The sequence below is a fragment of the Pleurodeles waltl genome, chromosome 4_2, assembly GCF_031143425.1.
Source record: "Pleurodeles waltl isolate 20211129_DDA chromosome 4_2, aPleWal1.hap1.20221129, whole genome shotgun sequence".
NCBI lineage: Eukaryota > Metazoa > Chordata > Amphibia > Caudata > Salamandridae > Pleurodeles > Pleurodeles waltl.
The window spans coordinates 182,104,830-182,127,821 of record NC_090443.1 but is presented as its reverse complement, the minus strand read 5'-3'; the positions used below and the strand labels follow the sequence as shown (position 1 = coordinate 182,127,821).

At 44.8% G+C, this 22,992-nt stretch overlaps 1 protein-coding gene across 2 annotated transcripts in view; it reads left to right on the top strand.

Moving 5' to 3' along the window:
- VDR (vitamin D receptor) overlaps window positions 1-22,992 on the top strand; it is an 817,725-nt gene that overhangs the window by 73,183 nt on the left and 721,550 nt on the right. Inside the window, exons 2-3 of one of the 2 annotated variants that reach the window (XR_011202689.1) lie at window positions 14,873-14,978; window positions 20,673-20,908. The gene's annotated coding sequence lies outside the window, so the exon portion shown is untranslated. Of the gene's footprint in view, window positions 1-14,872; window positions 14,979-20,672; window positions 20,909-22,992 lie in introns of those variants that run through there. The other variant, XM_069231046.1, reaches the window with a different exon arrangement.

Here is a 22,992-nt window from a genome sequence, read left to right as displayed (position 1 = left end):
TAGGGATAGGGGCAACACAAACCATATACTCCAGAAGTGGAATGCGAACCACGAATGGACCCCAAACCTATGTGACCTTGTAGAGGGTCGCTGGGACTATTAGAAAATAGTGAGAGTTAGCAAAATAACCCTCCCCAAGACCCTGAAAAGTGAGTGCAAAGTGCACCAAAGTTCCCCTAAGGACAAAATAGTCGTGTTAGAGGGAAAATGCAAGGAAAACACAAATCAGCAATGCAACAACGATGGATTCCTGACTGAGGGTACCTGTGGAACAAGGGGACCAAGTCCAAAAGTCACAAGCAGCTCGGAGATGGGCAGATGCCCAAGAAATGCCAGCGGTTGGTGCAAAGAAGCTCTTACTAGGCTGAAGAACTGTGAATACTGCAGGAACGACAAGGGCTAGAGACTTCCCCTTTGGAGGATGGATCCCCCACGCCTTGGAGAGTCGTGCAGAAGTGTTTTCCCGCCGGATGGACGCCAACAAGCCTTGCTACACGCAAATCGTGCGTTTGGTGTTTTTGGACGCTGCTGGGGCCCAGGAGGGACCAGGAGGTCGCAAATTGGACCTGCAGAGAGAGGGGACGTTTAGCAAGACAAAGAGCCCTCACTGAAGCAGGTAGCACCCGGAGAAGTGCCAGAAACAGGCACTACGAGGATGCGTGAAACGGTGCTCACCGAAGTTGCACAAAGGAGTCCCACGTCGCCGGAGACCAACTTAGAAAGTCGTGCAATGCAGGTTAGAGTGCCGTGGACCCAGGCTTGGCTGTGCACGAAGGATTTCTGCCGGAAGTGCACAGGGGCCGGAGTAGCTTGCAAAGTCGCGGTTCCCAGCAATGCAGCCCAGCGAGGTGAGGCAAGGACTTACCTCCACCAAACTTGGGCTGAAGAGTCACTGGACTGTGGGGGTCACTTGGACGGTGTCGCTGGATTTCGAGGGACCTCGCTCGTCGTGCTGAGAGGAGACCCAAGGGACCGGTAATGCAGCTTTTTGGTGCCTGCGGTTGCAGGGGGAAGATTCCGTTGACCCACGGGAGATTTCTTCGGAGCTTCTGGTGCAGAGAGGAGGCAGACTACCCCCACAGCATGCACAAGCAGGAAAACAGTCGAGAAGGCGGCAGGATCAGCGTTACAGAGTTGCAGTAGTCGTCTTTGCTACTATGTTGCAGGTTTGCAGGCTTCCAGCGCGGTCAGCGGTCGATTCCTTATCAGAAGGTGAAGAGGGAGATGCAGAGGAACTCGGCTGAGCTCATGCATTCGTTATCTAAAGTTTCCCCAGAGACAGAGACCCTAAATAGCCAGAAAAGAGGGTTTGGCTACCTAGGAGAGAGGAAAGGCTACTAACACCTGAAGGAGCCTATCACAAGGAGTCTCTGACGTCACCTGGTGGCACTGGCCACTCAGAGCAGTCCAGTGTGCCAGCAGCAAATCTGTTTCCAAGATGGCAGAGGTCTGGAGCACACTGGAGGAGCTCTGGACACCTCCCAGGGGAGGTGCAGGGGAGTGGTTACTCCCCTTTCCTTTGTCCAGTTTCGCGCCAGAGCAGGGGCTAAGGGGTCCCTGAACCGGTGTAGACTGGCTTATGCAGAATTGGGCACATCTGTGCCCAACAAAGCATTTCCAGAGGCTGGGGGAGGCTACTCCTCCCCTGCCTTCACACCATTTTCCAAAGGGAGAGGGTGTCACACCCTCTCTCAGAGGAAGTTCTTTGTTCTGCCATCCTGGGCCAGGCCTGGCTGGACCCCAGGAGGGCAGCTGCCTGTCTGAGGGGTTGGCAGCAGCAGGAGCTGCAGAGAAACCCCAGGAAGGGCAGTCTGGCAGTACCAGGGTCTGTGCTACAGACCACTGGGATCATGGAATTGTACCAACAATGCCAGGATGGCATAGAGGGGGCAATTCCATGATCATAGACATGTTACATGGCCATATTCGGAGTTACCATGGTGAAGCTACATATAGGTAGTGACCTATATGTAGTGCACGCGTGTAATGGTGTCCCCGCACTCACAAAGTTCAGTGAATTGGCTTTGAACAATGTGGGGGCACCTTGGCTAGTGCCAGGGTGCCCTCACACTAAGTAACTTTGCACCTAACCTTTACCAGGTAAAGGTTAGACATATAGGTGACTTATAAGTTACTTAAGTGCAGTGTAAAATGGCTGTGAAATAACGTGGACGTTATTTCACTCAGGCTGCAGTGGCAGGCCTGTGTAAGAATTGTCAGAGCTCCCTATGGGTGGCAAAAGAAATGCTGCAGCCCATAGGGATCTCCTGGAACCCCAATACCCTGGGTACCTCAGTACCATATACTAGGGGATTATAAGGGTGTTCCAGTAAGCCAATGTAAATTGGTAAAAATGGTCACTAGCCTGTTAGTGACAATTTGGAAAGAAATGAGAGAGCATAACCACTGAGGTTCTGATTAGCAGAGCCTCAGTGAGACAGTTAGTCACTACACAGGTAACACATTCAGGCACACTTATGAGCACTGGGGCCCTGGGTTACCAGGGTCCCAGTGACATATACAACTAAAACAACATATATACAGTGAAAAATGGGGGTAACATGCTAGGCAAGATGGTACTTTCCTACAATGTTGACAGGGCTCCGAGCCCTTTTCTAAATACAAAAGAGTCTCCCTGCGATACGCATGCGCGAGCGCATGCAACGCAGGCTCGACCCTAAAAAGGACCTGTTCACTCTTACTGATAACTACAATGTAAGCTGCCACCACCGCGCTTGTGCTGCTTAACTCTTGGTGAAGGGAATAGCCTTCCACCACTATGAGGGTAACTCTTTGAGCGCCCCTCCTGGTCCAACAACAACATAATCCATGAGACAGGCATGTGTCATGGTGCACACGCATGATCAGTATTTGCCTCTGACAACAAAAATCTGACAGTAAAATGTACAGGTAGTCACTTTTGACAACAAAAATCTGACAGTAAAATGTACAGGTAGTCACTTTTGGCAGGAGTTTACATTTATGACCATGTAGAGGACTTTTCCGTCCCAACATATACAAATCCCTGCATCATCCTGTTTTTTTCCTAGCTCATCGTGAGATGAGGACTATAGGGAGGTGGAAGGTAGGTCCTGAGGAACTTGGACCTAAGCTATCTGATCTTTAAGTTACCCTTTGTTTTTTTTTTTTCTTATTCCCCTTTCCCTGATGGTCTTGCAGGGGGTTAGCTTTGTAGAGCTTCAGTTCTGAGTAGTGAGCAGGATATTTTGGCTGGAGTTATACCTCACTATAATAATCATAATTTTATTGCCATGCCTGTTGTAAAAGTTCATTTTTGGGGATTGAAGTGTGCATGTTTCTGGAGAGGAATAATCGAGGCTTGGCACTTGTACATGATGCTTGTTTCCTTTGAGCATATTTGGAGCACTGGAATGTGCACCTACGCAATGGGCAGACTCTGGAATGTGCACATTTGGACTTTAATTTTGGTGCCCTTGACGTGGAGGAGGTTGAAATGTCTCCCCTATAAAACGTTGATCATTTAGAGGTAAGCAATTTTGGTTTAAAACATAGTGAACTGCTTTCTTGGTTGATCTGTACAGCTTTATACAGATATGTGGAAGCATGATAGAAAGAGGAGACCTGGGTCTCCAGCTCCCTTTACAAGCTCTTCTGCATCCAGGGCCACTCTCCTCTAGCAAAAAAAGCAGTTAAGCTCATAGGTATTCATTTGTTCGTTAAAGAAGCAAGGATTAAGAGGCTGAAATATTTAACTATGGCTGAATTGGGTAAAAAGAACAACATTCCTTTTGACAAGAGGAAAATGACTGCTTTGGTGTCAAATTCTAATTAATTAGGTTCACAGGGGCGGATGTGAAAATTACCCTTGATGATTATGTAAGAGAAAATATGGGGTTCCCTGGTGCCTTAGGAACCTGGTTCACCGACAGATACTTTGCTTAGACAGTTTAAATACACCTCCATGTAGTGGATGTAATTTTCTGGTAGTGGAAGAACCTGTATAATCTCATCCTTCTCAAGTTAAAGCAGAAATTAAATTTACTGGACCTTAAACTTCCCGTGCCTTTGCACTCTGCAGGTGACTGTCTTGTGGGGAGAACCTCCATGACAGAGGAGACATTTTTCAGAAATGCAACAGATAAAACAAGTGACTCTTCACTTAAAAAAGTTTAATTGCATTGCCATTTGGCTTTAAGGTGAGAAATACATAGATTATACTTTCCAGCCCCATATTTCAGATTTCATGAAATTCTTTAAATCTCTTGAAAAGGGGACAGAATGTTAATTTCTCTTGCATGCGATGGTGAGGCAGATTGAGTTTTTTCCTGCATACCTTTCAATGTAGTTAAGGCTTCTGCCTTGGCTGGTGGGATGGTGAAATCTGTATCTTAAGGATTACATATGGATTCTTCTCAGGAATCATCTACCTTATGTATGCCGTTTGTGGATGCTCCCCTTTTTGGTCAGGATCTTATGTTGTTTAAGGAGAAGAAGTGTTCAACCCTATTCAGATCCAGCTAGCAGAACTTCACCTCCGCTCCTGCGGGAAGGAAATCTTTCAATCTGCCTTCTAGATGTCATCAACAAACTTTTTTCAAAAGTAGAAAAAGACCCCAGAGCAAGTGCCATCAAAATAAAAAGCATTGAAGCCATCGTGGCAGAGGACTTGGTTAAGTTCAAAATCGTCCCTGGTGACTGGTGGGAGGACACTATGTATAAAAGTGATTCTTTTAATTCCAGTACTGCACTTTATGATAACCCTAAACGAGAAATTCATAGTTTCATGTTCCAATTCTCAAGAAGCACTAGATGCACCTGAGATTTTATGTTCAAGGGCGCACCTTTTTAATTCCTGGTACTCCAATTTGGACTGAGATCTGTCCCATTGGTATTCACGCAGGTGGTTGCTCCTCTTGTTGCACAATTGCATTCTGCATGGCTGGCCTCTGTTCCATTAAGCGTACTACTGGCTTCTCTATGCTCAGTGATATCCTAAAGAGAGGGCTTAAAGGTGGTCTGCATCTGTCTGAAGACCTATGGCTTTCTTCTAAATGAGCAGAAATACCAGATGGTGCAAATTTCAGGACAGCTCAGTACATTAAATTATGCAACATTGACTCCAGTTTCCCAGTCAATCAGAAATTCGTTAAGGTGGTGTTTGATTCAAAAGAATATTAGCAAGGAGTTTCCTTTTCCATCAAACCCTCCAATAATGATAACTAACGATGCCAGCCTGTTAGCAAGGGGTGCAACTTTAGAAGACAGTTGGATACTGGGTCTCTGGTCTCCTCCAGAGTGCCTCCACACCTTCAACTGGATGGGATAATTTCCTGTGTTTTAAATCCACAGGCATTTCAAGACTGCCATCAAGAATCAACAAATGTTGCTAAAATCATACAATGTGGTCACAGTCTTGAACATAAATCTCCAGGGGTAAGTGATACACTTCATGGAGGATTGTCAGCCATCTTTTAGGGTCCTGAACAGAGAATCTCCTGTTGTCTGAAAGGGATTCCCTAAACAGGAAGTGTCCGTCTTCCCTGAAAATAGTTATGACCTCTCAGGACTTTTAGGTACTTTACAGATGGTTTGGGACTCCGGGAACTGACCATTTTGCTACTTGGAGCAAGGCATAAGTTCTGATCTTTTGCCCCAAATTTAAGATGGGCAGTTCTTAGGAGAGGGAAGCTCTTTTAATGTCTTTGCTTCCCTCTCTGTTGTTGACCAGGCTTCAGAAAGAAGAGAGGGGAACCATTGGATTAGTACCTTATTGGCCCAGGAGTTTTCTGGTTCCCCCTTTTGGAGTATCTAGAAATTCAAGTTCCATATAAAATTCCCTCTTGTCCTCCCCTTTGTCAAAGCATGAAGGATATACTTCTAGAAATAATCATCTTATCAGTTTGTAGGTTGAGAGGAGGAGGTTGCAGCAGAAAAGGTTCCTCCTTATTTGGCAAAAGGGATCCAACTTCCTAGGAAAGAGTCCACTCGTTAATCCTTTGCCACTTTAAGTCTTTTTGAACATGGTACATCTCCAGTGTTAGATTTTTGACATCTGGTAGTTCCTTTGGGAGGGCTTTTTAATATGAATTTGTCTTTCAATCTTTAAGTCTATATGGACAGCAATAAGAACCTTCAGAGAACCATGGGGCTCTTTATATGAAGGAGAGAAGTTAGTGTATAATGCCTTTTAAGAGTTTTTTACTATCCGGACCTTCTACATTATTTTCAAAGTTTTGATTTCTGTAAATGTGACAATTTATGTGACTTTTGGAAAGGAAGATCAAGTAAAGTAAGTTTCTTCCTTAAATATTAATTGACTATTATGCGATGTATCATATTAACAATTGCTTTAGCATATTTGGTATGTGGCATTCCTGTTCCAGAGAATATTTATTCAAGGAAGATCAGCAAGGAGGTTGGAAACCTCTTTGGCAGACTTTAATGGAGTGATCCTGTTTGATTCTGTTGAATTGCGACTTGGGAAATTCTTCATACCTTTGGCCATCATTATAGACCTTATTGGCTGCTTAATATGCACAAGAGCATGGGGGCTCATGTGTAAAGCTCTTTAATGTCATAATTAAGAGAGTTTCAATAAATCAGTTTGTGTACATTGAAATCTGGTATGACTTTTTATTGTTAGCAAAGTTAATTTGTGCACAATGGGGGAGGGAGCACACTGCATCCCATCTCAGCTGAAGTTCACTCCATTGCATCCTGATAAATGCAGTATGCTTACTTCAAAGTTGCTGTAGTTTGTCACCAAAGTTGGTGGCGGTAGTGCTTTTATGTCTAGACACATGTTTCTGGGTTTAGCCGCAAAAGTAGCAAAGAGCAGAGAAAAGTCATTTGGGGTTGTTGGTATGCTGCCAAGTCTTCACAGGTCACAGTACCATCTCCTATTGTATGTAGTTTCAAAGTGGGCTGGGGTCACAATACCCAATAGCACACATTCCAGCGTATTAGGGATGGGATAGCCTAAATTTGTTTAATTTGTGCCAATATTTTGTTCCAGTGGGGCGAATTGTTGGGCAATCTCACCAAATGTGGTGGAAATTTCCCAGCATCCCACATCCCCTCCAACAGTTATTGTGCATGTCAGGGTGAATCCTTTTAAGTTTCTCAGGGTACAAGGACCAGTCATAAAGAAGTTTATAATGTTTCTCGCAGAGCCCCATAGATCTATTAAACTTGGGAATATCTTTGTATAGTTTGGTCCAAAGCTTAAGGTAGTAGCAAGGACTGGCTCCTAAAATGGGACGTGGTGAGGGTCTGCTGCCTTCAGTAAGGCATATAGATACATCCACAGGAAGCCCCAGCCTGTCGAACAGATTGCTCCACTGGTAAGTAAGTCCCTTGTGGCTGCAGATCGAATGCTAGGTTGTGATACCCAGTGTTTCAGCTGGGTATAATGGAAACACTCAGAGGCTGGTAACTTAAAGTCCCAGCAGCAGTTCTCAAATGTTAGGAGCTCTGTCCCATGAAACAAGTCAGAAATCTTTAAGTAGCGTCCCTCCAGTTACCTGTCGAAGGGACCCAGGAGAAGGCCGGTGGAAGGCCGGATTGTAGTGAATAGGGGTATGTGGAGAAGGAAAAGTTGTCCATTGATGTGACTTAGTCACTGTGTCCCAAACGTGTGGCGGTTGTGGGTATACTCAAATAAGCTTTGTGCAGACGATCCTGCAGAGGCTTCCACAACACATCCCATATTGTCCGCCCCATCACTGCTCTAGGCTCCCTGAGTGACTATTCAGATATTACTCGGAGTTGTGCTGCATGATAGTACTTTTGAACATCTGGTACAGCTAGACTCCCCGACTCCTAGGGTCAGAACTCTATAGGAGAGTCTCGTTCTACGGCCCTGCCACACAAACTGCGTTATCAGGGAGCGTAATTCCCTAAATAAGTCTCAAGGAACCTCTATCGGAAGCCCTTGGAACAAATATAAAAGACTAGGTAGCACTGTAATTTTGATCACATTTATGAAACCCTTCCAAGTGAGGTAATTCAACACCCAGCGTTTAATATCGGCCTTCAAGCAATGCAACAAAGGAGGATAGTTTGCTTTATATGGGTTCTCTACTTTGTAGGTGAGCTTCACCCCCAACTATGTAATCTTCCTCCTGGCCCACTGAAATGGAAACTGAGAGACAATGCTGTGGGGAGACTTGAGAGCTAGTAAAACGTCATCCGCGAATAGGCATTGTATTTGTTCATCTGCCCCCAAAATGGATCCCCTGAATACCTGGATTGGCTCTGATCTAGCTGCAGTGGCTCTATACTGAGTGCAAACAGCTAGGGGGACAAAGGACACCCTGTCATGTCCCCGCCTCAACTCGAAAAACAGAGGTAAAGCCATTTATCTTAACTCAGGATCGAGGATGCGCATAGATGGCCATTATCTTGTCAATGAATCGTTCACCAAACCCAAACCGCTGCAGTGTAGCCACCAGGAATGACCAGTCCACCTTGTCAAAAGCTTTCTCAGCGTCTAACGCCAATAAAATTGCAGGGATATTTTTCTTATTCACCTTATCGATCAAATGAGTCACACGTCTCAAATTATCATGCGTTTGGATGCCTTTGATAAAGCCCGACTGATCTGTATTGATCAGATCGGACAAAACTGATTCCAAGCTTGTGGCCAGAATTAGGGTACATATTTTTACATCTAAATTGAGAATGGCAATCTGTCATAAGGAGGCACACTTTTGGGGCTCCTTACCTGGTTTTGGGAGGACCGTGACCAAAGCTTCGCTCATGGAAGGAGATACTGCTGCTATGTCCCCTATATGGTTAAACAGTGTGGACAAATATGGTGTCACTTCAGAGCTGAAGGTTTTACAGAAATGTACATTGAGTCCGTTGCGACCAGGAGGTTTATTACATTTGAGACAATCAGTGGCCATGCACCTCCTCTCTCAAGATGGAGTTGTTCAAGTCTTTGACAATTTCCCGGGGAACCTTCAGCGAGTCAAGGTAGGATGTTTTGATCTGCCCCGTGGACTGGGTCAGCAGTATAAAGCCCCTTATAAAACTCTCTAAATGCTCGGGCTTTACCCTCCTCCTTGTATTGCATCCTGCCATCTTCGTCCTTGATCAATCCCATATATTCCTTTTCCTGCTTCCTCCTTAATTGTCTTGCTAACAGAGGACCTATGTTATTACCCTTATCAGAGGTGGTTTGCTTTAGGCTTGAGAGTGTGTGTTTAGCCCTATTAGCCTAGATTGCATGGAGTTTAACTTTTAAGGATATTACTTTTCATTGTACAGATAGTGAAGGTGTAGTTTTGTGGGCTGGGCTTTCTCTGCCAAGAGTAATTCTTGTTCTAGTGCTGGCCGGTCACTAATAATTTGTCTATGTAATGTGATCATTAGCGAGGTACGTTTGCCTCATAACACCGCCTTGAAAGCTTCCCAGGTCGTGGTATAGGAAGTATCTTCGGGTCATTAAGAGCAAAGAAGTCCCTTATCGTCTTTCTAAATTTGTCTCTGAATTGTCTATCTCTCCTAAGAGCATTAGGAAAATACCATCTGCTAAATGTGGACTTCAGAGCAGGCCAGTCGAAGATAGCCTCGAGGGGAGCAAGGTCAGATAGGAGGATGGGGTGGATGCTTCCTGACCCGACCACAGGTTGGAGGCATTGACTCACAGACATGCTCAATACTGGAATATTATCTATGCGTGTAAGAAAAAATGTATAGTGCCTAGTGGTAGATTTACAGGTGAGCCATACGTCCAGGAGACCAAATTCATGCAGCGTGGATTGATAAGGAGTTGGAGACCCCCCCCGTCCCCCTGAAGATCTATAGTGATGTGTGGAGTCCAGTTATGCCCCCTTCTGCAAAGTCTCCCAGTGTTGCCAAAATGGGTCATAAGAATGTGGACTGACCATTATTGGGGGGCGTATAGCATTGCTATAGTACATCGCTTCCCTCTAAGAAGACCCTTAACCATTAAATATCTCCCCTCCCTGTCAGTCTTACTACCCTGAATCTGAAAGGGAATCGAAATGTGGAAAAGCAGTGCCACCCCATTATGTTCAGTAGTAGCGGAAGAGTTGTAGATAAGCAGGTATCGCCTATGGTGGAAGTGGTCTGGGGGGGATAGAACACATTGCCTCTCACCCCAGCACAATTCACGTGTTTCTTGGTTTCGCCTTTCTACAGAAGAAAACAAAAGTAGCAGAGAAAAGTCATTTGGGGTTGCTAGTATGCTGCCAAAGTCTTCACATGTCATAGTACCACTCCACAGGCAGGTGCATCCCAGGTGAGCTTGTCAGCTCAGTGGCTCAGGGGGAGTCTTTTTAACAAAATGTGGGAGGAAGCACACTGCCTTTCATTCCAGCACAGTTCACCCCATTGCGTCCAGGTAAATGCAGTACGCTTACTTCAAAGTTGTTGTAGTTTGTCACCAAAGTTGGTGCAGTTAGTGCTGTTCTCTCTAGATACATGTTTCTGGGTTAGCCCATCATCAGTAGAGAGCAAAAGTAACAGAGCAGAGAAAAGTCATTTGGGGTTGCTGGTATGCTGCCAAAGTCTTCACAGGTCACAGTACCACTCCACAGGTGCATCCCAGGTGAGCTTGTCAGCTCATTGGCTCAAGGGAGTCTTTTAAACACAAGGAGGAGAGAGCACACTGCCTCTCATCCCAAAAAAGTTGACCCCATTGCATCCTGGAAAATGCAGTTTTTTTTTTTTTAAGGACCGCAAAGCCCCACCTAAATCATTGGGCCTCCAGTCTCTCTCCACGGCCTACAGACTGCTGCATAGATTCAAGGGGTTTGGATGAAATTATTATTTTTGAGGGAGTCAGCAACAGCAATCATCCAATCCCCTGTATAGGGCCTGTAGAGGGCGTGGCAGAACACAAGAGAGGTGGAGGCAATCAGCCTTCCTCCTCTTCTGCCTGTCTGGCCAATAACACAGGAAAGCAGCCCTACTTCCACTATCTTACAGCATGCTTTGCCTGTGGGAGGGCAGCTGATTCATTTTCGACAACAATGGATGTCCATAACATTAGACAATTGGGTGTTGAGCATTGTCAAAAATGGATATGCCCTACCCCTCCAAGAGCTCCCCCTTTCTGCTGCAACACCGTTATTGTTCGCAAGAATTACTTTTGCTCCAGCAGAAACACAAACCCTACTTTTAAATGGTGCAGTAGAGCTAGTTCCGGAGCAGGAAAGAGGGCAGGGTTGTTATTCGAGATATTTCCTGATTCCCAAAAAGGATGGGCCTTTACGTCGAATCCTGGAGCTAAGGATTTTGAATTCATTTCTCAAGCAGGAAAAATTCAAAATGCTGACCCTGGCTCAGATTTATTTTGAGCAGAACAAAGAAGACTGGATGGTTTCCATTGACTTGCAGGATGCATATTTTCACTTCCTTATTATGCAGTCATACCGAAAGTATCTATGGTTCATGGTGGGAATGCAACACTACCAGTTTATGGTCCTTGCGTTTGGACTTACTTCCAAATCTCAGGTCTTCCCGAAGGTGGTGGAAGTGGTTGCAGTGCATCTCAGAAAGGGAGTTATACCAGTGTCCCTTACCTGGAAGATTGGTTGCTCAAAGCCAAGACTCCAGAGTTTGTGCTGCACAGGGGTGTGGAATTTATTAAAATATCTACTTGTCCAGGGGACAGGTTGCTTCTCAAATCTACTTGTCCTGTAACAAGATCTACTTGTCCCTTTGGTGCCATGTAGTGTGGCGACAAATTATGGCAGCAATCTCATTATGTAAGAGCTCTGATACTAGCCTCTCTGATTATGCTAGGCTACTACCCTAGTAGGGCTTGAATACTTGCAGTTTCCATCCCTACTGTAGCAATTTCCTTATTTTGCCACCTTTCTGCAGATCTGCATACTGGAGCTGGAAGAAGCAGTAAGCAATAGTTCCAGGGCTGGAATGCCTTTGAGTCTGCAAACCTACTAACCTGCATGTTTTAAAGATTTTCACCAGCTTCTCTCTAATATTTTCCCATAATAAGAAAGGTTGGACATTTACTCCTGACAATGGCAGAATTAGAACTTCTTCCAGGGTTGGGAAGAAAGTGGCTGGAGGGAAAATGAACTTGCAAATGCTCAATAGATTTTCACATGAGCAAATCTACACATCGTATTTACCCATGCTAAAATACAGTTCACAAATATTTTATAGGGGTACGACATATACCATGGGTGCACTTTTGTGACCTTCTTTAAGAATTTGGGGCCACATGTCGGTAGGTTCAGATTTGCGACCCGCAAATTGCGAGTCGCAAATCGGAATGTAGGATGGTGTTCCTGACACCATCTGTGATTCGCAAGGGCTTCGCAAATGCCCACCTCATAAATAATCATGAGGTGGGTCGCAATTTGCGACCCCCTTGCGAATGGCGGCCCTCACAGGGATGGTGGCCTGCTGGAGTCAGCAGACCACCATGTCTGTGACTGCTTTTCAATAAAGCAGTTTTTTTTGTTTGTAATGCAGTCCGTTTTCCTTAAAGGAAAACGAGATGCATTACAAAAACGAAAAATGAAACGCTCTGAATTTTTTTTTACAGTGACATTCACAATGGGGAAGGGGTCCCATAGGGACCCCTTCCCTTTAGCGAAAGTGTTAGCACCCATTTGAAATGGGTGCAAACTGTGATTGGTTTGCGCCCGCGTTCGCGGTCACAAAACAATCCTACATTGCACTGCGAGTCGCAATTAGGAAGGGAACACCCCTTCCTAATTGCAAGTCACAAACCCGTTTTACGATTCGATAACCAGGTTACTGAATCGCAAAATTGGGTTTGTGCATCGCAATGTGCTTTTTGCACGTCGCAAACAGCGAAAGTCGCTGTTTGCGACATGCAAAAAGCTACCTACATGTGGGTCTTGGTCCCTAATTAGGACTGGTGTTAACAAAGACATTTTGTTTTTATTAAACTTCTATTCTATTTCTCTCTCTTTCGGCTGGCTTTACTGTGAGTGATCGCATTCTGCTCTTCCACAAGGAGCATATTGGCACACAAAGTAGTTTTGTTCAGTGTCAGGAACTACAGTGGCAATCAGTGACGTAACGAAACTGGAGGGTGCCCCTTTGCAAAGAACATGGAGGAGCCCCCTCTCCAGACTCACTCAGGCCAGGTGCTGTGCTGAAGGGGCCCCCTGGAGGCTGGCTACGGGGCCTTTGTTATGCCACTGGTGGCAACGTGTGCTTTTAGAGTTCAAAACCTTTTTTTTTTTTTTTTTTTTTTTTTTTGTTTTTTTGCCACTGTTTGTTACAGTGTTGTGGGCCTGGTAGCTCCCACAACAATAAAGTGTTAGAAAAGCCATGTAAAAAAAAAACACACATTGATGAAACTAAAAGACTTATAAAAATATGTCAGATCAGTTGGCTTTGTCAGTGTTTGTTTATTTTCATGCTTCCCATAATCATGTTGAAAATAGTTACACTGATTTTCCATTAGAAATATTTTTGGGAAATACTAGCATGCATCAACACATTTTACTAAATGACACTTCATTTGCATCTAATCAGAGAGCATTCTGGGAGCATTATACTTAGCCTCATAGCCTAAACTTTTCAAACGTGTATACACTTTTTTTTTTTTTGTACTGGAACCAACGTCAGTAGTGAAGTGTGACCTTAAAACATCTATTTACAGCACTCACCGTAATAATGAAGGCTTTCAAATAATGAACCATAAATACAAGTTCGAACAGCATTATCTTTTGGAAACACATTACCTCAACTGCAGAGAGTTCCACTCTCTGTAAACAGGCAGCCAAAAAGGGTTTGTGCTGCAGAGGGTTGGGCCTACTTGTCCCAAGGACAAAATAAGCATAAAAACTTGTTGCCCTTGACCCCAAACAAGATGTCCTGGGCGTCGGGCTATAGGAATTCCACATCCCTGTACTAGACTGCATCCATACAGCTTATGTGAAATGTTTCAGTATTTAGTAGATGGAGTTTAACATGGTAGGAAACTGGGCACATGTCGCAGGTCTCGAGTCAATGGAAAAGGGACACCTTTGCTGAGAGGAAAACTGTCTTGGGAGACCTGTGTGGAAAGGTTGTAAAAGACTCCTGTCCCTTCTACTCTTGTTGCTACAAATAGTAGTGGTTACTAGCTGGTTGTCAGACAGAGAATGCAAGTCCCTGGTCCAGCAGTAACTATGCTAAACTACGTCCTTCCCCAAGTTGTTCAAGAGCAGGCGTATTTCACCCGCAGAGCCTCAAGAGAGATCGGGGAGGAAAGATGAATAGGAAAACATTGATGTAGAGCTGTTTAACTTCACCTTAGATTCTTTCGTCACCTTCTTTGGATGGCTCTTGTGGACTGCCAGCTCTACTATCATCCAACACTGTAATTGAATTTGAGATTGCTTAGCCCGCCAGTTTAATACAAATTTATATATAGAGTTCTTCTGCTGACCTTAATGATCTGCTTGTGTTTTAAACTAGTGCCAAGTAGAGTCCTACAGTTGGACTTCTCATTACATTTATTGTTGACTAGCTGAATCCCTGTAAAAGACAATAAAACTATTAATATCTGTAGCACAGGTGCTTAGTAATTTAGTAATTTTATTCAATATACCTTGTTTAATTACCTAATTTCCTACTTTAGTTCAGTCTTTTAAGGACCTATTAAAATCTTTTGTCGTATTCTTGGTACTACTGTTATTACCTTGTTATAAATTTTGTTGAAAAACCTTAATGCTCTCCTAATTTGTATATGGATTATGAGCTTTATAAGTCTTAGAAACTGTGAAGTAATCAGTAACTTAAGTGTCTTATTGCTGTAAAAATAAAATATAACACACCTTAAATGCATTATCTATAAGAAAAAAGGTTTTTAACTGTTTGACATATGACTGAAATTATGTTTGTGGAACCTCTCTGTTCTTGAATCTAGGATTTTACCTTCCACAGAAGAAGTTGTTCAGCCACAGGTGTTGCGCAGACTAGAGATCCTTGTTCCTCATCTCTGGAGGAAGCAGAACAGGACGGGTCATACACAGGTAAGCAAAAAAAAGTAAGGCCTCTTTAATCTACTGCCACGCAAGCCTTGCAAGGCAGTGGATAATGGGTGTCATTTTTATATCGGACACCAAGATGACTGCCGAGACCTTGGTGATCTTGCAAGTTTTGATGAAAACTCTTGGGATTACAAAACCAAACGGTGATGAACTGTCTTCCTCGTTCATATGTGAGTGTGGTGGGCAGAGACACCAGCTTCCATCTCCAAGTGCGCACAGCAGAAATCCAACCCTAGAACCTGTTGAAAACCTGCATGGAATGCCTCTGTATCACCCCTGACATGAAAGTATGGCATGGCCTGTGATGTGGATATACGTATTTTGACCAATGGGGCAACACCAGTTCAGTTTTGTACACGTCGTTCAGCAGTGATCAAGGGCACCTTAAAAAGTTAGTGCAGGGGTACATAACCTCAAGCATTGTAGCCAGATTTGCTCTTATTGTGGATTTGGTTGCTGTGACCTTTCACAGTTGGGAGCATTCTCAGTTACCTGTGGCCACATATCAAGGTGCCTGAATTGTGATTAAGGGGCCAGAGGCTGTAGGAGTTATGTTGATTTCAAGCGTTACCTCTTCAGTACCTGCGATGTAAAATTAGACTTGAGACCGAAGAACCATTTGGGTCCTGATTTTCGAAAATGGGTAACTTGCTACGACACTATCTCGAAGACTGGGACCATTGGGCGATTATACATCATTATCTAGAGACTTGTCCCTCTGTTTCTTAACTTTTCTGAATCAGTATTGTTCTGGGACAGTACCCAATAAGCTACTTTCTCAATAAATATTCAGTTTTTTACTAGTTTAGATTGCCATCAATTTTCTGTCAAATTTTTATATTTGTATTAAGTGTTCTGGACAACATATAACTGGATCGATGATTTTTAGAAAAAATACAAACCATTCTGTTATTGCATAGCCTACAAAGATGAGTTAATTATTATATTTTTTCACAGGATTGTTTACACCGTTTCACCAGTCTCCTGTAATCTGAATTCCAAAACACAATAACATTAACAATCGGACGATCTTTCCAAAACGTATCACTAAAGTGACCCTCTCTGTAGTAATCTGCTGTTGTTTATGTCTAGGGTGTGTTGTGCAATTAATTAGTAACCAACTGGAACATGAGATTTAAACAACTCTTAAGCTTCAATGTGGTTTCACTCCTGTTCGTGGGAAGACTTAATTGGACAGGAAGTGCTTTTTACAAATTTAAGAATGAAGCCTTCATCATCTTGTTCCTGAGTGATAATTTTCAATGATTGTGGCATATACCCTTCAGCAGAAGAGTACAGACGTTTATAATTCTATGTTGGGATCGGAGGCGAGAATTATGCTTTTCTCTTTTGATTAACAGCAGCCATTTTATGGACTTGAAAATATAAAACTACTTTTCCCAGAACACTAGGGAACCAACAACAAGTCCAACATCCAATCGGGTCAAGGGAATCCTCCTCATAGTCTTTCTTGTGGTCCAAGCTCCCTCTTTCTTCGTTGCTCAGCAGCCTCAGCTAAGTAACTTTTTCCTTTAACTTTTTCCTTCTCTGTGCTTAATTGTGTAATATGGGTGTTTAAAGGCATTGGCAAACCTGCATGTTTCCACTAACCCAGTCTCTTCCTTCTAGATCCCTGTTTCAGGTTGCGGGACTGCTACACGCTTCTTACACGACAATTCAGCCCACTTCGACAACAGACACTGCGATGCATCCTGCAGCTCACAAGAGGGCGCTGTAGGCTGCTTCTCTGTAACTCTGTGTGTCTCTGTCACAGAATAGAGAGATCTAAGTGTGCGCCACAAGAAACTTCAGAGTTGCAGTAGCCTTGTCTGCCTTACCTGGGTGATATCCTGTTAGGAGGGGTTGGGGTGTACCGTCCCCTTCCAACCGTACTCCTCCTGTGGGGTCTGTATTAATGGCTGCACAGGCTGGATTCGGAACACTGTTCCGGGGTAAGGCGCTCTATCAATATGGGAAGAGTGTCCATTGGGTGCAACTGTGTGGCCACAAGCACACACATATCTACTGGGTTCCCCAGTGCCGCCATCATTTGCTGCATGCATTAAAATAGTGACCGGCCTAGGGCAATTTAAGTTCCTTAATCCTCATAACTGAAGCAATATTCCAGGCACCACACCTAGAGTACTTCCCCTTCCCCCCCTTTTTTGGAGGATATATACTATGCAGAGGTCACAGAGCACCTAAAACGAGCAGGACTCTCTCCTACATGCTGTGGGACGAAGTGTCCAATGAGGCTGTCGATGCCTTTGTCTACCATGCCTTGAATGAGGCTATGTGGCCCCTATAGCAGAGTCTCACACAGCAAATGTCAAACTGCAAAAGCCTGATATGCCCAGGCAAGAACCTCCCCCACCCAAGATTCTTCGGCGGAAGCCACCCAACCCCTAAAGAGGAAGTATGACATGGGAGCGGATCATAACATGTTTGCGCAGTGAAAAAGGTCCTTCTTTGCCCAGGTGCTCCGACAGGCTGAACCTGCCAACCCTCCCATTGCATACCCAGATCCTTCACACCTAGACTCTCTGGAACAGCCTGATGGAAGAGATTCTCAGGTGGATTCAGACAACAACGCAGGCCTGTCTAGACCCTGGCGCCCAACCCCCGAGCCACATCCCAATGTGGAGGTAGCATCCAATAGGTTGAATCCCTATGACATAATTCATCCCAGATCGGCAGAGTGGGCCCCAGAGGATAAGGTAGCGAAGTACATGGCTGGTCATCTTCGCAACCCCTTAGAGAAGGAAGCACGCAGCTGCTGTAGAGCTGAGTGCCCCCACCCCATCCATAAAAGAAAGGTTGCCCTGACACCAAATATGGACCCCAAGATAGCCACCTTTTTAGCCAAGTTTATTAAAGACCCCAAAAAGGGCATTGATAGGTCGTGGCGTTCTTGCCAGGCCAAGTTGCTGGATGCCATAGGCTCTGTGACTAAAATCTTAGACATGACAGAGGTGGCCAAGACCTCCAACTCTCTCATCCTTCCGGATGTCTTCTCAGGGTAGGCACAGCCCATCATATTCTTAGTGAATGCGAACTGTGCACTTTCTACTGAATGCCGCAGGTCATTATTATTTAAGGTTGATCCCAAATTGTGAGACCTCATTCAAGGCGAGAGCTTGGGGCCCAAGGAGGTCTTTAGTAGGGCCCCTTCGTGAAGGAGTTGGGGAAGGTTGTGGCTACGTTTACCTCACTTTACAAGGCGCAAACCAACATCAAACGCATATTTACCCCTAGGGTTTTCCAGGCCGCCATCCTGGTAGGGGCCACACGACAGTCTACTTTCCCTCTTCCAGTCCCCCTAGGGGCCAAGGCTCCAGATGAGGACAGTGGCAGAACAATGTGTGCTTCAAATCATTCGATACCAGGAGAGGCCAGCAGTTCCATGGATAAGGTGGCTTCAAGGGCCATTCAGGCAGTTCCTCTGCCAGCGGTAAGTATCGTCCCTTCTTCCCATCTAAAGGTGAAGGGACGTCTAGCACGTTTTTTTCAGGCCTGGATATCCATCACATCAGATGCATGGCTTTTTACACACCATACAGGGTTTCCACATCCAGTTTTACGGGTCCCCCAAACGAAAGTGTCACCCATGTTCTGCTTCACCGAGCGCACTTCGCCTCTTATCGACAAGTATGTCGAAGGCCTCCTACAGAAAGGAGCCATTTGCCGCTCGGCAATCCATCCCAACGGTTTCCTCAGCAATCTTTTTCTAGTAGGCAAGACCAATGGCGGGTAATAAACCTTTGGGAATTCAGTGAGTGACTGGTCTACCGCCATTTCAAGATTGAGGGCATCCACCTTCTCAGAAACGTCTTGCTCCCTTCGAATTGGATGGTACATCTATACCTTAAAGACGCTTACCTGTTGGTTACAATAGTTCCTGCACTCTGTTGATTTCTCCAATTCATCTGGCGGTTCCAGACTTCAAGTTTTTCAGTTCGGCCTTTCGTCTGCATCATGGTGCTTCACGAAGGTCCTCAAGCAAGGGGTAGAATACCTCCTGGCACAAGGAATACAACTCATCGTCTATTTAGACAGCATTCTTCTTTTGGCCCAGTGCCCCAGGAAATTGGCCCTTCAGCTTCAAGCAGCAGTAAACCTTCTGCAAGGCCTAGGGTGCATCTTCAACAAGAAGAAATCTCTTCGGTCTCCCTCTCAGAAAATTACATTCCTAGGGCAACACTACCACCACCTCCTTGAGTCTCCCGTCCTGGAAAATGGCTAAGATTCACCAGGAGCTACACTAAATGTTAGATAAACCTCAGACCTCTCTCCCGCAGATTGCCCACCTGGTGGGTCTAACTGCCACCTTCAATCCAGGCGATCTTCCCGGGGCCCATCCATTAATGAGCCCTCCAACACCTCAAAACTCATAATCTGAAGAAAGGTCTAACTTGGTCCTAGTCTGTGCCTCTATCAGAAGAAGCCAAGGAAGAAATAGCATGGTGGCTCACACACATGGAAGCGTGGAAAGGGAGCGTGATCTTCGGCTCCACTCCGGACCTGATCATAGAGTCGGACACGAGCAGGATGGGGTGCCAAGTTTGCTGACTTCCCCACAGGAGGAAGTTAGTCACCACAGAAACAGAGCTTTCTAAAGATGGGCAATGTTTCTGTGGTGCGTTATATCAACCACTTGGGCAGATCTCGGTCCAGGGCTCTGGTGGAATTAGCGAAGACCTTCTCACATTTCTAGCTGGACAATCATATTTCGGTCACAGCAGAATACCTTCCGGGTCAGGCGAACCAGGTGGCAAATTGGCACTTCTGACAATTCCGGGACTCAAGTCTATAGAAACTAGACCCTCAGGTCTTCCAAATTGTTTCGGGAAAAGTGGAGTCTGTTTTCAATAGACGTGGTTGCCTCCCATCTTGATCACCAGCTAGCCAGGTTCTTCATCTGGAAGCCAGATCCCCGACTTTGTCAACGGACGCATTTCTCCAGGACTGCAGGAGTCCAGAGAAAGAATATGTGTTTTCCCCCCCTTCTCGGTGATCACCAGAGCATCAGCCCAGTGCAGTGTTTCACGTCTTATGAGCTGATGATGGAAGACGTTCGCTGTCTGGGTGAAAGACAACTGCTAATAGTATTACGCAAGCCCTTTAAGGCGGTGTCTTCACCTACCATAGCCCGAGGTGTTAGGTGGGTAATGCATGAGGACAGTGTTGATGTTAAGACATTCAGAGCTCATTCGGCTAGAGGAGCAATGGCCTTAAAAGCTTTTTGCTTGGGTGCATGTTCGGAGGACATAATGAATGCAACAGCTTGGTCTTCAGACTCTGCCTTGAAAAGATTTTACTTTAAGCCGGTATTGGCGGTAGCACAGATGGTGGTAAGTAAGCTTTGAACTAGCATAATGCTCACCTCCGGTCCGAACATAGAGTGAAAATTTGCCTAGCTTTCGTAAAGGAAAGTTTCAATTCTGTTAAGGACACGGAGGCGAGGATTATCCCACACAGGCGAGGAATACCTCTTGCTTCACCCACCTGCTTTGGAGTAAGTAATTTCACTTTTTAGCTTGCTTGACAGTTGTTAAGATATGTATGTACTCCGTATGATGATGCCTAGACATCTCACATGCATTGTTTACAGTTTTGATGGTCACTTGGTGGGATTATCCCTTTGGCAAACCATTTATGATGTTTATCCCTTTGTAGGATCTGATGGTTTGAAACAGGACACGTGAAATGCGATCTGTGACCTGATTCATGCGAAGAAAGAGGGAGTTTGGACAGCAACGTAGGACTATGTGGCGGACTCCCAGCACCTGAATGCATTTTGGACTTGTTGTTGCTTCTCTAGTGTTCTGGGAACAGTAGTTGTATTTTTTCAACTCAATAAAATGGCTTCTGTTAATGTAAGATTCTATTAAAGCGAAGAGAGAAAAGCATAATCCTGGCCTCTGTGTCCTTAATAGAATTGAAACTTTCCTTTACGAAAGCTAGGCAAATTTTCATTATACTCCATTTCCCTCAATGCTCGTGCTGCACTCGCACTTAGTACCATGAAGCCACATAATATCAATTCTGTGATGGTGGCACTTTAATCTGTGTAGCTCTTTTGTGGTATTTATTAGGGCCTGATTTATGTTTGGCACAATTTATATCCTCAAAAATAAAACTGTGAGCATATGTTTATGAATCTTGTTTAAGTTATGCATGCCTATATAACCTTATCAAGGCATCTGTCTGAAATCCATCTGGACAAAATCTTTGTATGAAAAGGACCATAATCTGAAATCTAAAAACACATTGTAATGCAATTCCGTTTATTATTGAGGTTGATGATTGTATGTAGCTGATTAATTTTTCATAGTTGTCATGTATTTACACTTTACAGACATACTAATATAGTGTTTACTCTGATAGATACAACTACCTGTTGATTCTCCAGTATTAGATCTTTCATAGATTCACATGCTTGAATCATCCCCATCGTCGAGGTGGGAGTCCCACGGTAACTTCAAATACATATAGCAATAAGTGTAACACACTAGGCGCTAATGACCCAAATAGGCACTTTTATAGCGTATCCATGTTCCCTTTTTTTTTCTTCTTTTTTTTTAAAAAAAGGAACCAAACTTGAACCACAGCCAATCAGGTATCAACACCCTCTAGAATACTTCCAACAGAGGCTGTTTCCCTCAGATTTTCTACCACATGTCGTGTGAAGGGAATCTCCCTGAGCTCTGCTGAGTTCATTCTTCTGACAGGATTATTTTCTCTGAGAGAACCCAGCTTTGCAGTGGGCAATATGTCCCAACAGACTAAGAAAGGACTTTTCAGAGACTGTGGCAGTTGTGGGAAGAAAAGACTGCATATTGATGATCCCCACAAGAAATGCATCTACTGTCTGCATCCAGATCACAAGGTTAGAGACTGTTAGATCTGCCGCACATTTAGTCACAAAACCCTCAAAGACTGTGAGGGTAGGCTTTTGTTGTGGCTCCAAAAAAAGCAGAAGACCATGGAAAATCTGTCTTCGGATGAGAGTGAAGCCTCATCTCCCACTTCTCGCTCTTTAAAAAGACCTGGAGAGAAGGGAAAACTGCCTACAGAGCCTCCAAGAAAGATGGCTAAAAAACAAAATATATCTCTGTGGAAAAACATAAGCGCCAGGAGATTGCTACCTCTGGATCAGAGACCCACTTGAGACTCTTAAAAAAGGTTCAGTCAGAGCCTACCACACCTGTGGGGAACAAAGGCACCCCCAAGAAGTGCTTCTCTGTCCCTGTCGCCGGAAAAGGACCCGGTAAGGTTCTCCTCGGATGCTGCCAAAAAAAGGCCCTTTGTCAACCCCGTCGACGGTCACTGCAACAACGGTAACGTTGACGTTTACTACAGCGGTCCCCCGATCGTTACATCGTCGCCACTTTCATCGACTACAATCATTACCAGCAAGATCTATAAGATTACGGAAACCTCGTTGTTCCATCCGTCGACGGTGGCACTCCCGTCGACAAAACACCCGACGACGAGAGCGAAGAAGGTACAGTCGACTAGCAAACCAGCAACGACGACACCGTAGACGAGAAAACAGTTGACGACAAACTCCACCGATGAGGACATCGTCGTCGGGAGAACTGTCGATGAGGAAATCAGCAGTTTCGTTTGCGCAGCCGTCAACGACGGCACCTTTTTCAGGAGATTTCATGGTGCAACAGCACTCTGCAAGATTCCTCCCTCTTTCATCCCCATGCGGGAAAAAACATCTCCAATTCTTCTGAGGCATACCTCCCCAAGCAAGGTGTTGCCGTACCCTCCTCAGCATCTCTTGGATGATGACGATTACATTTATTCTCAGGAGGAGGGAATGTTTGGTGCAGCCAGTAGTCCGTCGCAACTACATGTAAAATGCCACGACCTGGATGAGGAGGATGAAGGGCAGGAACAGCCCACCTATTCGTCCTCTGCACTCCAACAGGATCCATCATACCCCTTATTTGAAACGGAGGCTTCCTATTCCATGCCTAGATCT